The sequence below is a fragment of the Anser cygnoides genome, chromosome 15 (genome assembly GCF_040182565.1).
Source record: "Anser cygnoides isolate HZ-2024a breed goose chromosome 15, Taihu_goose_T2T_genome, whole genome shotgun sequence".
NCBI lineage: Eukaryota > Metazoa > Chordata > Aves > Anseriformes > Anatidae > Anser > Anser cygnoides.
Genome location: NC_089887.1, coordinates 13,646,878 through 13,663,178, shown reverse-complemented (window position 1 = coordinate 13,663,178; position 16,301 = coordinate 13,646,878). Strand labels below are relative to the sequence as shown.

General features: G+C 43.9%; 1 protein-coding gene across 1 annotated transcript in view; it reads right to left on the bottom strand.

Annotated features, from left to right (window-relative positions):
* Window positions 1-16,301, bottom strand: part of C15H8orf33 (chromosome 15 C8orf33 homolog) — a 31,642-nt gene that overhangs the window by 7,020 nt on the left and 8,321 nt on the right. Inside the window, exon 7 of the mRNA XM_066977408.1 lies at window positions 14,521-16,140. The gene's annotated coding sequence lies outside the window, so the exon portion shown is untranslated. The remainder of the gene's footprint in view (window positions 1-14,520; window positions 16,141-16,301) is intronic.

Below are 16,301 nucleotides of genomic sequence, written 5' to 3'. Positions count from 1 at the left end.
CCAGTTGGTGAACTGAAAATCTGTGCTTGTGCTTGTGTTCACACACATTTCACCACTGTGAAGTGGTATACATACTTATTATGTTAAATGTGTATGTGTGTGTGCATTTAGCATAAGTATGCATATAAAGAAAGTGTGCTTTCCAAACACAAATCTGTAGGGTTTACATAATGAGGAAGGAAGTGGGTGAAGTGGCTTTACCTGTGTGTGATAAAACAGAGGAAACTAAAATTATGAGGGCTTCCTTCCCTTCCGCACACACAATACTAAATTGCGGTAGAGCTGGTCAAATCATCCATCACATGGCCTAGCAGATCGGAGAGCTGTTTTTCAGTAAGCTTTTGGTGAGTGGATCCTTGGGATTCAAAGATCCTCTAGGATAGGTGCTGCAAACCAAAGGCAGACATTTGCAAGGATGTTCACAATAGGACTAAGTATTTAACCTTACAGAAGTATTTAAACACTTGCACCTGCAATGCTCTTAACCACAAGTGACTGTGTCTATCTAGAGCACACCCCCGTAGATGTGATGCCAAGTGCAGGGGGCCAGTGGGAGTCAACTCTGTTTTCCCACAAAATGCTAAGAGGGAACAACCACACCTGGAGAAAGGTAAGGGAGAAAAAAGTAGATTTGGAGGTGGAAAGGTTTAAATATTTTCCATGTAAGACCAGAATCTGCACTAAGGTTATCTTGTTACTAATAAATGTTTGTCTTTTGGCAACGGAAGATTTCTTGTAAAACAAAACATGGGTTTAATTACTTCATTTTGTTCAAAAATACTTGCTGCAGTTGTGGACATAAGCAACAAAACAAAGCTTCCAAAAGCTGCCACCAAAGCAGGTCTGAGCTACATTTTGTTGAGGGCTGTTTTGAAACCCACTGATTGCAGAAGGGCTGGGATAAGCATGAGCCCCCCTCAGCTTTCATTCTGGCAAAACCCACCTCCATCTGACCGGCTCTGCCCATTGAAGACTCAACTTCTGGTCTCATTGCCTTCACATGAAGGAAGGGTCATGTGAAGGGGAGAATATAAAATTTAAGGGTTTGAAATCAATAATGTATTTGCAAATCAGGCTGAGAAGAAAAAGCTTAAGGAAGAGCTTCTGAGCCAGGTCTCCTTGGGCAGGCAGAGCTGGGCATTGGGGTGCTAGTGGGTGGGTGCTGGTGGTGTGGCTGCAGCCGCTGATGGCTGAGGTGGATGGCTGGAGGAGACCAATGGGAGGAAAAAGGAAAGCAGGACTGAAAAATATCCAGACCCTCACTGCCATCTGCTTTCTGAGGAGTCCTTGGCTGTGGTGGGTCAGGGCTAGGACCACGCTCTCCAGAGCATGCCAGCTGCAGTGCCACGCTTCCTTGCAGACTATCTGCTAGGCCAGTGGGACAGGAAGCAGCTTTTACTCACAGACCCCATTTTTAGGACCCTATAGGCATAACCTCAGTGTTCAGGAAAACAGTCTTTTGGCCTTTGAACCCCTCATGAAACCAATGCCCCAGGACAGCTCTTTGTTTGATTTCCCTGTAGGTTTGCTTTCCTTCAAAAACTAGCTGCAGGGAAGCGCCCGCTTGCCTAGCAGGCAATGCACAGCACTTGCAGCTGGACTCTGGGTGCTAACTAGGAAGAAATCTGAATAGTTGGCTGGGAGTGCAGATATTCATGCATGAGATGGCAAAGCCAGGAGTGTTTTCACCACCACTCCTGGCTGAAGTGGCAAAAGCAAATAACTGCATTGGAGAAAGATTTCTCTGGCCATAATCTCAGAGTTTGGCCCAACTCACCAATCTCTTCCACAATATTCTCAGTGCTTCCAGGAGGAGTGGTTTTCTCCTGTTCAGAAACAAAACAAAACAAACAAAAAAGAGTAACAACCTCAGGTGGGTGCCCCCTTGACTCGTCCCTTTTCTCTGAAAGAAGGTTACTAAGCACTGGGGCTTTCCTGGTCATCACTATGATTAACACCACAAATATCATGAAGACACAACCAGAACCCTCCTGCTCTCAACAGCAGAATCTGCTGCCTTCAGCCACTCCACCCGGCAAAGTGCTCGCCATCCCATCCACTGCAAGTCCTTCACTTATGCTACTACAAAACCACTCCAAGAGCTAAGTCATTCTCTCTCTCTCTCTCTCTTTTTTTTTTTTTCCTTAAAAAAGCAACATTCAGATAACTGCAAATTGGTATTGCTTGCTCCAGAGTTTGGGAAAAAGAGCAAAAACAGCCACTGTCCATCCTTCTAAAAGACACCACTAATGTGACTGACGTGCACACAGAGAAACAACAAAGAATAAAGCTGCTCCCAAACCTGCAAACATTCTTGAAGACACGATGACTGATACATTTAGAGTAATTAAATATTAGAGGCGTCTGTATATAAAGGGTTTAAACCCTAATGATACACAGCCATTTGCACTGCAGCCCAGTCAGATGATGCTCCCCTGCAGCTGCACCCATCAGAGCTGCCTGCAGATATGTGGAGGTCTTCAGGAGCTGGATCTCACCTTCCTGCACTGAAAAAGCATATCCTTGCTGCTGAGGCGAAATGGGAATCCCCTCCCTCTGCTAACCAGTGCCTGCAATGTTGACACGGCTTCCCCATTTCCAGCTGAATGGTGCATGCGAATACCCCAATGCATTGGATAGCGTCCTCTAAGCTATTAAATGCAGCAAACATGGCACATATAGAAAAAAGTGAATTGGGGTAGAATGGGGTGAAATGACATTATGGATTTCTTTAAGGGTTCACAGAGTTTCTCAGTGGAATTACTGACTACTTTGATCCCCAGGTGCTGGATTATTTGATCATTTGATATTTGGAATAACAAAGGAAGTAATTCCACTGAGATCATGAAGTGGCATCTGATTTTTAAGTACTAAGAAAAAGATTTAGAGAGAGAAAAATAAATAAAAGAAGCTTCAAATAAAGAACCCATTTTTTACAATCATAAGGAGAAAAGAACAAAGTTCTAATTTGATTTAATTCAAATACAATATATCCGTTTTGATCCTGTGTACATCAACTATATGCTGCTGCTATTTTTTGTGCCCCTGCTGTCGATAGCTTCTCACTGTGCCTCCTCTCTCATTACACTGTTTGGAGTGCCTACTGCCCTTCCCCTGCTCAGCACAGGATCCAGCTCAGACTCAGTACTTGGGTAGACAGAAGATGAAAGCAGCGGAGAAATCATAGTTTAACCAATCTCCAAATATCGTCTGGGCTCTTTACCATGCCTTGCATGCTCTGTACTCATCCTGCCTGTGCCATAAGCCTCTAAATGAATATGACTTAAGGAAGAGAGCCGTGTCAGAGATACAAGAGGCTGGGAGTCAGTTTGCAGGTCTGCTGGCTGAAGCCAGCCGACTCCCCTTGCTTTGCTCACTGCAAATAGCACCGATGGCGCAGACAGTCCTGCAGCCTATCAACAAAACCCCATGCTGGAGCTATGAACCAGAAACCAGGGATACAAGTGACTTTTGAGCTCTCACACTAGTATTTAATATGAAGGATGTGTTAGATTGTTTTCCTAGCCCTTGGATTATGCTGGATCAGCTGTAAGTCCAGCAGCCTGTGTGCTGATGCTGTTAACAGCAGGTTTGCATTTCGAGTCAGCTCATAGACAGGGCTTTCCTGCAAGCAGGCACCCTTCAGGGTCACTCTTCATATGCCTGTGAAATAAACCTCTGAACTCAGCTCCTAGTAATCTGCTTCTTTTGTCTCCAGGCACAGCTGTGGCTTATTAAATTTCCTTGCATGGGAGCTGGTTCATGTTCCTTACTCAAATGGCAAGCCCAGGCAGCTGATCAGGACCTGAGCCGAGAAAACTTGTTCAACGTGCAGACCTCCCCAAAGGATGGACTTACTGCTATTTGGGCTCTTTGCTGATCTCTGTCTGCCCTCCAGAGGTCTCTTTGTATTTTGTTACCCATCCTGTAGCAGCCAGGGGCTACAAACAACCCCAAAAGACCACCTGAGCAAGCAATGAAAAGGTTGGCTGACCCGGACTTCTCTACTGCCCTCCAGCATACAAAACCTGACCTTTTCTCAGCAGGTTAGTGCTGAGCTGTGGGACAGAACAACCAAACAAAGGAATGGAAAAATACAGAACAGACGGGAAAAACATATCCAGCCATCTCCCCCAGACTGCACTTTCAGAAGCCTTCCTTTTGGCAAAGGTGCGCTGTGACATTAACTTGACCTCTCTGGTTTAAAGACTGTCAATGACTCCTGCTGTTGCTTGGGATATCTGAACAGGTCATACTGGCAGGGTCCTGCATTCCTGCGGGGGCCTGACTGTAACTCGATGCTGTGCTGGCCAGGCAGGCCATATACCACAGAAACCTGCCTTTGGGAGCACGAGCCCAAGGCCACTGGCTGCTGTGCTGAGGCCATTTGGAGAGTGCAGGTGGTGGCAGCATGTGGAGGGGATGCTGGGACAAAGACAGGTTCAAACCAGAGATGACAGCTTTCAAGAGATGTGCGTTTTCCAGCTGGCTCCACTAATGCAACCAAGTGCTGCCCACTGACACAGCTGCACAGAAAAAACAGGGGCACCACTCAGCAGGAGAGGCCGCTGTGTGAGGGCAGGACTCGTGCAAAAGCAGCCAGGAGGAGCAGACCAAAGGGTCTGACGTGCTGGTGGTGTTGAACTCAAAACTGCCAGCTCCCCTGGGTACAGTTTATAGGAGAACCACAGCAACACCCGCTGCCGAACAGTTACACACAGGATTAACACTTCCTTCACACCCGGTAGGGTTTAACAAACTAGATGTCATGTCGTTACAGCTATCCCAGCTCTCACAGATGTGCTTTCTAAATCCAAAGGTGTCTGATGAGGAGCAGACGTGGAAACAGCTTCAGGCCAGCCAAGGAACTGGCACCCACAGATGTGCCACTGCCACTGGACATAGCCAAAATGCTGTGGTGATTTTGCTCCATCCATCCTCAGAATTCCTACAAGAGACCAAATGACTGCATCTTAGCGCACTGCCAGTCAGCCGAGCCAAGGCCTACGCTGGTTTCAAAGCAAAATGGCTTAGAACAGTTTGAGAGTGATTTAAACTAACACACAGATCTTCAGACTTGCTGTGGACTAAAAGGATGGACATGATAGCTTCTGCAGCTCTGTTGAGGAATTTTAATAAAACCTACAGAGTGTTTCACCACTTTTGGGCAATTCCCCTCAATGAGTTTCTTCCTGGTCACTTCTCACAGTTCCCGTATTGCCACTCTGGACTTGCCCTGCTCTCCCCACCCTGCAGGTCTTCTGGACTTAGCAACCCTCTGTCCAGTCATCCACTACTGAGATGGCCTTCAACACTCTTTGTTCAGCCTGGGGAAGTTCACTTAGCTACTCTTGACCTTCTCCATTCAACCCTGTTGTCCCATGACTCCTCAAATTCATCTTGACTCCTCTCTTCCGTCCCTAACAAAACCATTACTGATAGTCCATAAATACACAGACCCTGTTCCATAGACTTTGGTCCTATCTAGCTTTCTAATCCAAAATACTTCAATTCCTCCTCAGTCACACTCCCGTTTACATTTCATACTCATCTGCTTTTCCAGTTTACTGACCTACTCTATTCCTCACAGTCCTCTCTCTAGTCCTCTCTGTACTCACTCTGCCATCAAGTCTTTTCTTCCAGTTCCTGCTAGAACTGGCCTAGTAGAAAATCACCTTCTCTACTTTTGAATTGGTTCCTGTCAGCTCTGAGCAAAATCAAAAATATTTTTTTGATTTCCACCTACTTCATTTATATCAATGCTTTATCTTGGTGTCTCCGCCAAGGCCTCATCTCTTGGATGTCTGTACCACCTTTGTCAAACTCAATGTGCCACAGGCATACTCTGTTTTTTCTTAGAAAGACCTTTCATCACTTTCTTTCTGTCTCAGTCACCTTAGACTGCCTCCACCGCCTCAGAGTATTAATTGGCACCTCTCCTCTCCGCACCTGCACACAAGCTTTCATTTTTCCTTGTCATTCACCTTCCTCATATGATAGCTGGAGAGTTAAAAGGCTTAGGTGAGCCATTATTTTTTCTCCTCTTGCAGCCACATACTGCTTTTTCCTTACAGCTTTCTTAAGGATGGGCGAATTGACTTCGTTGTCAGAAGGCAGGCTGCGGCTGTGTTTCCCAGGAGCACAAATGTACTCTCCAACCTACCTCCAACACATTCAAAGGCTTTGCAGGTGGCCCTTGAGCAACCTGTGGGCCTTATGCTTGGTAGTGTCCCCAGATGGCTCCTCAGAGTTCATCTGAAGAATGTGCTATTCTCTTTGCCAACCTGGTCTTGAGGGCTGCCTCAAAGTGCTCTGCAAAATAACACCTACAATGAGACTTACCCAAGCTGAAGCAGATAAGCGGAGAACAGAACCCAGAACTGCTAAGCCCTGACCATTGAGCCCTGAGTCTTTCTACTCACCAGAGACCAGGAATCTAAAGAGTCTAACACTAATTATTACTACCTCACCATCAGCTCCCAAATCCTGAAAGGTCAATCTCACCTGATCCATCTCAAGCAAGTAGTATCTTTGACCCACTGGAAGAAGGAACTCATTAACCTGTCTAGGACATTACTTTTAGGCTTATAATGATTCCTCAGAGGGTTCAGCCTGGCTTGGTTCCGCATCTTGCTGTAGGCCTGTGTACTCTTTCAGAGCCCTCTGTAATGCAGCAGCATTTCTCACAAAGCCCTTCAGCTGTCCCAGACCTGAAGACTGATATACGATCAACTGTAAATCTGTCACTACAAATGCTCATACCATTGCTCATTACTGAGGTTTGGATAGCTAGCAACCATGCTGAATTCCCTTCTGATGACCAGAAGATCCTGAAACCTGGTTTATCAGAAGTGAGGCAGACTGGAACAAATGGCAGTCTTGGTTTATCTGCAAGTTCACCTTACGTGTTTGCTAGCACTGAGGAAACTCATCCTTTTGGGCAGGACTGCAAAGGCTAAATGTTCAGTACACCTGCCATGCCCTGCCTCCATTCTACCTACGAAATAGTTTACTTATCAATTATTCCAATTTCTGAGGGAAAAAGTCTTTTTCAGTCTTCTGATTGAAAAGTCTTTTTCAGTCCAAATCCAAGACATTACATACACAAGATAACAAGATTATATGTATTATATATATATACATATATATATATATTAACTAAAGACACGCAGGACATTTATTCATGATTCTGGGTTCTTGCAACCAGGGATGGAAATATTTAAGAGCCTGTCATGGCCCCAACTTCTATGAACGTACTTAGTTCTTTAAAAACAATAAATACATTGGATTTCCCTGTCATTCTTTGGCAGAAATTCACAATTAAACTATGTGCTTTGTGAGTGCGGCTCTTTGCTTTAAATCTGGTGCTTGTTAGTTTTGCTGGCTAACCCCCATTTTTGCAGGCACTGCCATTCTCAGCTCACCTTCTCTGCATCCTTCAAGCTTTACAGACTTTGCCGTATTCTCTTTATCTGCCTTTCTCCCAGATACATTTGAAATTTAGATTCATGCTTTCTGAATTTAAATTGAATTTGGTGCTTGTTTAAAAGCACAAAAATCAACAGTGTTAGAGAGTAAAATCCTATGTGAGTATACAAAAAAGACATGGCATGGACAGTGACAGATCACTCCACAGCTTGTGCCAGGACTCTGTTAGGGACCAAACTGAAATAAGAATATGTTTTTGCTAACAACTGGACTGGAGAAAAGAAGATGCCACAGAAGCCACTGGAAAATCAGATGCCAGAGTGTTCAGTCACTACCAACAAGCTGATACTCGAAGCATTCACTTGAAGACGACCTTCTGCCTATCAGGTTTGTTTTAGCTATTATTGATGTTGAGAAAGATTTATTGAGAACTAAGGATTTCCTTGAACAACCTAAAGCAAATGCATTAATAGATCATAACAAAGTTCACATTGGTGTAATTTCAGCTAAGACTCTAGACTGCCACTGTAGATAGCTCAGCTGAAAAGGAGAAATTCATAAAGCTGCAAGAGTTCAGCAGCTTATGATAATGTAAATGGGTGTTAACAAACAAAAAAGAAATAACAAAATCCCAGTGTTTCCTTCCAGAATCGGTGAAAAGGACTATTATCACTCTTTCCATCAGGAGATTTCTCTTTGCACTACTGTTACTGTACAGCAGAAACGCATCATAAAACCTTTAAAGGTCCACTTCTGTACTGCCTTTAAGCCACAGAATAATCACAAGAACTACCCTGTCCAAAAAATAGGTATTTCGTTTTAAGGCTAAAGTATACATTTGTTAATCTGTTAAACTCTTTGTTAACTTGTTTAATGGGGATTAAATGGGATGTATTCTTTCCAGAACATAAGTATGTCCCGAAAACCCTGAATTTAGTGGGAAGATTCCTGTTGGTTTTTTTTTATTAACCTGTCGGTTGTATCAATTATGCAGATTTGTTGGCCATTTTTGCCCCTCTCATGAGAACCTGCAAAGCCCAGGAAATGGGCAAAAAACCTTCTAGAACGGTGACCTGCAAACTGTGAAGCAATCTAAAATCTAGCAATTTGAAATAATTGCTAGGGAGAATGCTGAGCTAACCGGTGTGAGCGGAGTATCATCCCAGCAGAGCTGCACTGCCTGTTTCCACCACCAGCTCGAGATATCTAACCCACACTATGCTGTGCCATAAAGAGGGCTAGGACCCACTGCCGAGCTAGGGCAATCCACCTGATCTGAGATGCTGAGCCACAAAATAAGTCACCCCTGAGGATGCCTGTTTTTCTCCTTGTCTACAGAGGAAGCAACGGTTAATTAGCTCAGACTTCAGACATCTAACTTGTAGGCACCTAAGTTTGGGCTCAGGATTTCTCCTGCCACGTATGTCTTAAGTTAGACAAGTTAACGATTTAGGCCCAGCCTCTTAAAAGTGCTCACAAGCATGGCACCATGGCACTTTGCTACTCCTAAGCTGCAAGTCTGCACTCGCAAATCTTATTTTCTTTTTCAGTGGCAATGTCATGAATTATCAGAGTGGTGCAGGCTAGGGGCAAGGGAGTTGGTACATGGTTAATCACACCCTTAATCCAGGCTACATTAGGCATTTTATTTTTGCTCCTAACTTCAGTGCTCCAAATCACACCTCTCTCTCTCAGGGCACCTAAATTAAATGTCTGAAGTTAGATAGTGTGAATACCCCTGAGGTCACTTCTGCTCACCTTAAGAGGCTGGCACGGGTACTGTTCCAGATCTGGTAACACTTTAAGTAGAGTACAGAGAGAACACCGTGATCAAAATTTCCTCTCAGTTAAAGAGACTCCTATCTGTCAAAGGCTGGGACACCGACACTCCAAGCAAAGCTTGGGGGACAAACCGACGTGCTGATCTGAGAACCAGCATGGGAGCACTGATAGTCATGGCTAACTGTGAGGATGAAACCATACTGATTTTATCAAATAAGAGCTTGCTTGCCTGTTTATGGTCATTTTCTTCTGCTGTTGCCACCAGTTACCTTCCCTGTGCCTTTTGGAGGTCTGTAAAACTCACTACAAAGAAAGACAACTAGAAACAAAGGACAGATGTATTGAAATGATACCCAGATTTGATGCAGCAGATATGACAAAGGTGCTTAAGGTGTGACCTTCCTAACCATAGCCATGAAAGAGTAAACAGGTAGTGACAGTGAAATTTAGGTAGTGGAACAGGTAGTGACATTTCATGGCTGAAAATGAAACTCCGGCAGTATCTCCACAGTCTGCCTGTTCTTGCCAACAGTGCCTAATTTGAATAGCCAGGAAAGGAAATACCAAAAGTTGGCAAGACTGTGCCAAACATTCATTGGTTTTCCCTTAAATAACATCAACTCTCCCTCCTCCTTTCCCCAAAGAACCAAATATCTTCTCAAGTTGATCATATCCCCTTTATTCATCTTGGCTCTCCCAGCTGTATGAGTAAGTGCCACACAATTAAAGATGCCTCATCACAAAGCATGATGGTGATACCGAATGTATGACCTACGCAATATAGTCAGCTTACAAATAACCCAAATGCTGAAATATACTTGCACAAAGTCCGCAAAATCTGGGGCAGATCTCTTCGAAACTTTAAGCCTGGACAGTCTTTCAAGAGCAAAGTTCCAAAGAAGAATGTAAATTTCTACCCTCTGCCATTCTAATAATCCTGCTAATTTGTCATCTTATACCCCTCCATTTACCTTCTGTAACATGAATTTTACATCCACCACTGAAACTAAAAATCATTCAACAAGCCTAAAAATGGGGATGAGTGCAGGATGATGATATTGACTTATTCGCTGAATATTCTTCTGTCACCTCCCAGACATCAAGTCCACAAAAGCTCCTACAAGCTAAAAAAGCACAAATGATTAAATGAATTTCTTCTCCTTTTCATTCTCCATTAGTCCTTCTCTTGTAATATATGGGGCAGATCCATGCACATCTACACTGCTGATTGCTGGCTCACATTACAAACTGCTGGAACATGCTGGATTCTTGCAGAGCTTGTGGATCACATGAAAGCTATCTCACAATTGATTTTTCAGCCAACTGGAAGTTAAATCTTGCAAGTTAAAAAATCCTAACCTGCTAGACTACAAATATAGCTGTTACTTAAATGTCACCAGCTGCCAGGGTAGGGAAAGTGATTCAAGGAGAAAGAAATTCTGTACCTGTAAATAAATGCTTGTTACAGATGATAGGCTTGAAAGCTACTGAACCTCTCATCATCTTGTTGGTACATCCTGGCTTCCTTACCAGAAAGGAAAAGCAGGGCAGAACTGCATTCCTATGTTAAAAAGAAACTGAGAAGTTTACCATGTTTCATGTGCTACTTGGAATGTATCCGACTAAAAGTCAGGTACACAAAAAAAGTCAGCACAATGAGCAACTTCTGTTTTCAGATACACATCCTGATATCTGTCTAAGGGACTTGGCTGGGGTTACAGTGTATGCTAGAGAATTATGAGATGGAGAGATATCGAGACGCGATACAGACATGAAGGAGAACGTGGATAGAAGCAGAGACTTCAAAAGAAATGTGTTTGGGTTTTTTTTGTTTGTTTTTGTATATAAATGTTCAAATATTACTGTGTTAGAGGATGTATATATGTACATAGAGGACTTATCTAGACAGAATTATTAAAACTCTGACTGGACATAATCCTGGGCAATGTGGTTTAGCTGACCAGGCTGGCTGCCGGACATCCCTCCCAGCCTTATCCATTCCCGTGGTGCTACAAGGGGCTATGTATACCGGGGGCACCCTGAGACACGGATCTGCGAGACGGATTACCTTTTCTTAGACTAAATGATGCAGCTGGGGAAAAAAAAATAAAATAAAAAGGAGCAGCAGAGAAACTTTCAGGCACATAAGCTCCAGAAGTCTAATGACAGATATCCTCTCTACCTACAAGCCTTTATGCCGAAAAAAATGGCACAGATGCATCTAGAAAGCAGCACAATGGCAGGCGTTGAGAGGATTTCAGCTTTATAAATAAAAACGTTCACCACTGTGTGGCTCAAAGATGGCACTGTGGGTTTTCTAAATCTATGGCGATGCTGAAAGATTTCCAGCTCCTGCCTTGTCCTAACATGAACACGTGCTCCACCACCCATGGCACCATAGATTGGCTGGCAATCTATTTTTCCAGTATGTAGGAAGCCCACGCCTCTTTGCCATCTGTCACCACTAATTTTTCATTGCTTCTGAAAACAACCTGAGAATAACCCCACTCTGATTTAGTTTAATGAAGCAATAAACCCTCTGAGTACATTTTTTCCTAAATGATGTGCTTATTGCTCTGTTTCACCTACCGCCTTTACCCATCTTATCCTCCTGCACTTTTTACTGTCACTCCTGAGTACGTTCACTTGCTTCTGTTCTGGCTGTAATGAGTGAAGTGCTCAGTTCCCATGAGAACAGGGAATCAGTGGGAAATTAAGGGAAATCTGAAAATGATTTTTTTTATCATTTAAAATATTCAAAAGTAAAAACAAATAGAAAATAATAAGAAAACATGGATTCTAACTTGCTAGGAGAGTGCTTAGATGAGTAAAAGGAAAGACAAAAACCAAACAAATGAAAAAACAAGACAAAACAAAAACCACACAAAAACACTAGCTCCTTTTCAACACCTATTTGTAAGACAGAACAGCTTTCTCCAGTGGAAGATGAGATAATCAAAAGTGTCCACACTGATAGCTGACTGTCTGTGACTTGATCCAGAGTGCATTTAATAAGTCCGATACACCTCAGAAATCTGCAAGGCCTTTTGCCAGTCACATTATTCTGGTCACATTATTCTGAATTTCCAGATTTGCTCCTGAATGCTGTTGTCCAGGGCCTCCTACTCCAGCTAGGTTGTGTTTTCTCTGCCTCCATCATAGCAGGGTTTGATATCAGTCCCTCCACACAGCAGCACCAGCAGACCTGCAGGCTTTCTCAGAACTGGGCAGGTAAAGCAAGCAGAAATTCTGGATGTGACTGCTTGAGGCTGACATTTCTGAAGAAGCTTTTGCTGCAAGCCATCCTGCCTCTGCTAGACAACACTGAGGATTTCCTTTTCCAGAGTTTGCAACTTGGCACCTTCCAACAACCTACATTCACTTTGAAAGAGACACAAAATGCTAAGAAAGAAAAGAATGCTGAATCCCTTTCCTGAGCAAAAACATCAACTTTGACCTGAGAGAGGGCCCCAAAATCCTTCATATGTACACATACGCATTCCCATGCACACAAATCCCATTCTGGGCTGACTGCATCCCCACCACGCCGCGCACTCGTGTAAACATGCTTACTCAAACGCAGCTCCTGAACCTGTCCTGACATTCATACTTTGCATGACCAGTACATAGAAACCCCGGCAGTCTTGGCACCAAAGCTGTTCCAAGCAATGTTGAGAAGCTTTCCATTTTACCTCAGGAACAGAAACGGGCCTTTCATTCTGGACAACTTACTGGTAAGTGTTTGTTCAGGTTGTGACTTCTTTCTTATTGCTCCCAAACCACAAAATGGGGAACAACACAAGGTAATTTGTTACTTTGCTTCTGCACGCTCCGTGTTCTTTTCATGTAACGGCAGCATTTATATGAAAGCTTTCGACTGTCCAGAGGAGGATCATCTGCTGCATCAAGTCTGTGAAATAATTACACTCCTTTTTTCCAGTGAAAGAAAAATGAATGTTCACTGAAGCTAAACAGCACTATTTTAACCTGTACAAAAATAGTGACCACAGCCCTCGCTCTGTGATTTGTATTCTACAATCATCTTTAATCATACTAGGAAAAAAAAAAGCTAATGTTATTTTGCAACATGATGCATTTTTATATGAAAAAAACATTGCTATTTTCTGATCTGCAATAGATTTAAAACTATTATCACTTTCTTCAGTAAATGAAATATGCCAGTAAGTAAATAACCACTTGAATTAGTTCCTCCGCCCATGTATTTTGCGCAAGTGTCACAGTTTGTATATTTGCCCCTCTCCCTCCAATGGGACGTACTGATTCCTCCAAATAGCTCAGACAGCTCTTGAAGGCTACGAAGTCGTAATGGACGCTCTCAGGGAGCTGCCTGGCTCACCAAAAAGGCTGTTTACAGCAACACCTTTGATACTAAGAAAAGGAACCTGGCTCTTGGTTCTCTGGCAGGGTGCAGTTATCCACACCAAGGTCTGACTCTCCCCTCTAAGGTGAAGTCTTCATCCTGCAGTTCCCACCTAGACCCAGAACGTGCTCACTGGCAGAGTGGGGTATGGGCACTGCAAGATATGTGTCTCAAGGATGAAGAATACAAACAGCTGCTAGCATAAAGTAACACAGCCTTGCATAGCTGCCATGAAACTCTGTCATCTCAAGGGCACAATCTGATGTATTGCAATGAGGATAAAGATAAAAATATAAAGGCATGCATCTCGTTCCATTCCCTAAAACAAGTGTCTTGGCCAAGGAACAGAAATTTGCAGGTTGCCAATAGCAACGTTCATGTTTTCAGAGTACAATACGCATGATCTTCACGCAAAGCGGAAAAATCACCCAAGTATTTCCAGTGGCTCAATAGCACGTGTTCACCATGGGCTAGGACAGGTGTCTGCAGAGCTCCAGTACCCTGCTGGGCCAGATCCTTAGCTGAGCAAACTAACAAAACACTACTGTATGTGGGAAAAGGGGAAGATAAACAGCTGGAAATTTGCCTAATAATTTCTTAAAATAAGGAACGATACCGGTTTCTATTAATACAGGAGGGAACGCAATCTACATATAGATACACACACGTGCATAGATGCTAATGCCACCATTAACATCTTATACATGCAACGTACTCACAAGCTGCGCCACATACAGCTATATCCCAATGGCTGCTTCGTGTTGAAATACACAGTGCAAAAATATGAATTATTGTACTTCAAACCAGCGAGGCCTCCCCCCCACCTCATCCCCATCCAAATTCATGCGCTATGCATTTCAACAGACTTTGCTACCTCAGCCCGGAGCTCTGAGTCTGGCTGAGTCTGAAGGTTTTTATAGGCCTCATACCTGAACCCTTGTATGGCTCGCCAGATACTGCGAGTACACTGCCTCCTTTCCTGAGTGCTCCTTAGTTTCAGACTTAGCATCAGCGCTTCTGTGCTGATGGTGGTGGGATTTCTGGTCATGGTGGCCATCCCTTTTCCTGGCTTCTGAGTCAAACAAGACGTGGGTTAGCCTCTCCAGATAGTGCTCCAGCTCTTCCTGGGTGTGCTCCAGTTGTTTGCCAACATTACTGGGAAAAAAGGAAGAGGATGGTGGAGGGCTTTTGCTTTCCCTGTCCTTCTTGGCCTCCTCCAAATGCGGGTTCTGCCTCATTAGAAGAAGCACAATGATAAGCAAGATCAGGCACAGGTACACAACCCAGACTTCTTCCATCTTGGTGGTGGGATACGCAGGGGCTAGTGCCTGTGGATGCACTCAAAGGGAGAAAGACAGATGTGCTGAACACAGCAGATGGGCACTCCTTTAAAGTTTTCAGTAACCACAGAAAAGAACTGCTGCCGGTAATCAAAGCACTGTGGTAATTTAATGTCAAAGTTTTCTAAAGCAGCGTGGCTCACAAACTTTCCTTCAGTTCTAAATATGAAAGCAGCACAGTGAACAGCAAAAAACTTTCAAGCAAAGCAAGTAAAGCAGCTTTGTGCTAGGAGTAAAATAGCTTCAGCAGAAAGCTCTGTCACTGCTCCGTATGATCTTATAGCAGTACTTCTCCTTGTTTTGGTTAAGAAACTGCAGGTCAGATGCTTATCACGCTTCAGAAATCTTTCCTTCTTTTATAGTGTTTGAGTTCTTGTCTTGCTTGAAATGGTTAAGGTTTTCTTCTTTCTAATTCAAAGAAAAAATAAGGTAGGATTGTTGTTTTTTTTCCTCCCCTCAGTAAGATAATAGAATATTTTATCCTTTGGGGGTCATTAGACGCTGGTTCCACAGTCTACCCCCAGCACTCTTCAAAAAACTTGTCGGCAGGAACTATCAGTCACCCAAGCTACAGATTCGGTGGGACTAGTTTTGTTGGCTTCCTTCTGTCTTCGCTGGCGTTGGGAGAGGGAGTCTCAGGACTGGGATGATTTCAGCTGAACTTTGTGGGGATCTCTTGGACAGCCTTTGTAGGCTGCTCCCAGTGACTCGGCCCACCAGAGGCAGGGTCTGTACAGAACGGGATTGCATTTCCTAACCTTTGCTGAGGGATCTTTTTACAGATGGGGATGCCAAGCCTAAAAGGAGCAGAGATCACGCCCAGATTTCTGCTGCCCTGGTGTGTCAACATTCTTGGTCTCAACCTGCCACAGAAACACCACTACAATTTGTTCCCAAAAGTGAGACCTCTCCTTTGCTTTGGTAAGGAGAACGAACGGTCTGAGAAAAATTACAGCATCTTGCCACCTCATGATCTCACTGATTGCACTGCTGTACTTTACACTCCCATTTTGCCTCATCTTTAAAACTTTTCCTGAGGACCGTGCTGGAGGATCTTGTAAGCGGTTTGCTGGCCACAAGCCTGGGCCTGGAACTGCTGCACTACGGGACCGTCACACCACGGTTAGGTGGGCAGTCACCAAAGAGCTACGGTAGGCGCCACAACTGCAGCCACCCCTTTCACACTGATCTCAGGTGCACGGCATAAAGCTGCAGAGAAGGATGCAGAAAGACAGGCAATCAGAACTAAGCCACATTTTCTACCAAAACTGAGCTACATTTTCTTAAACTGGGAAAACTGGAACAGAAAACTCCAAGCAGATAAGGACTTCTCCTTTCTCCCCCATCGCTGTACACTGTTAATGCCTCAG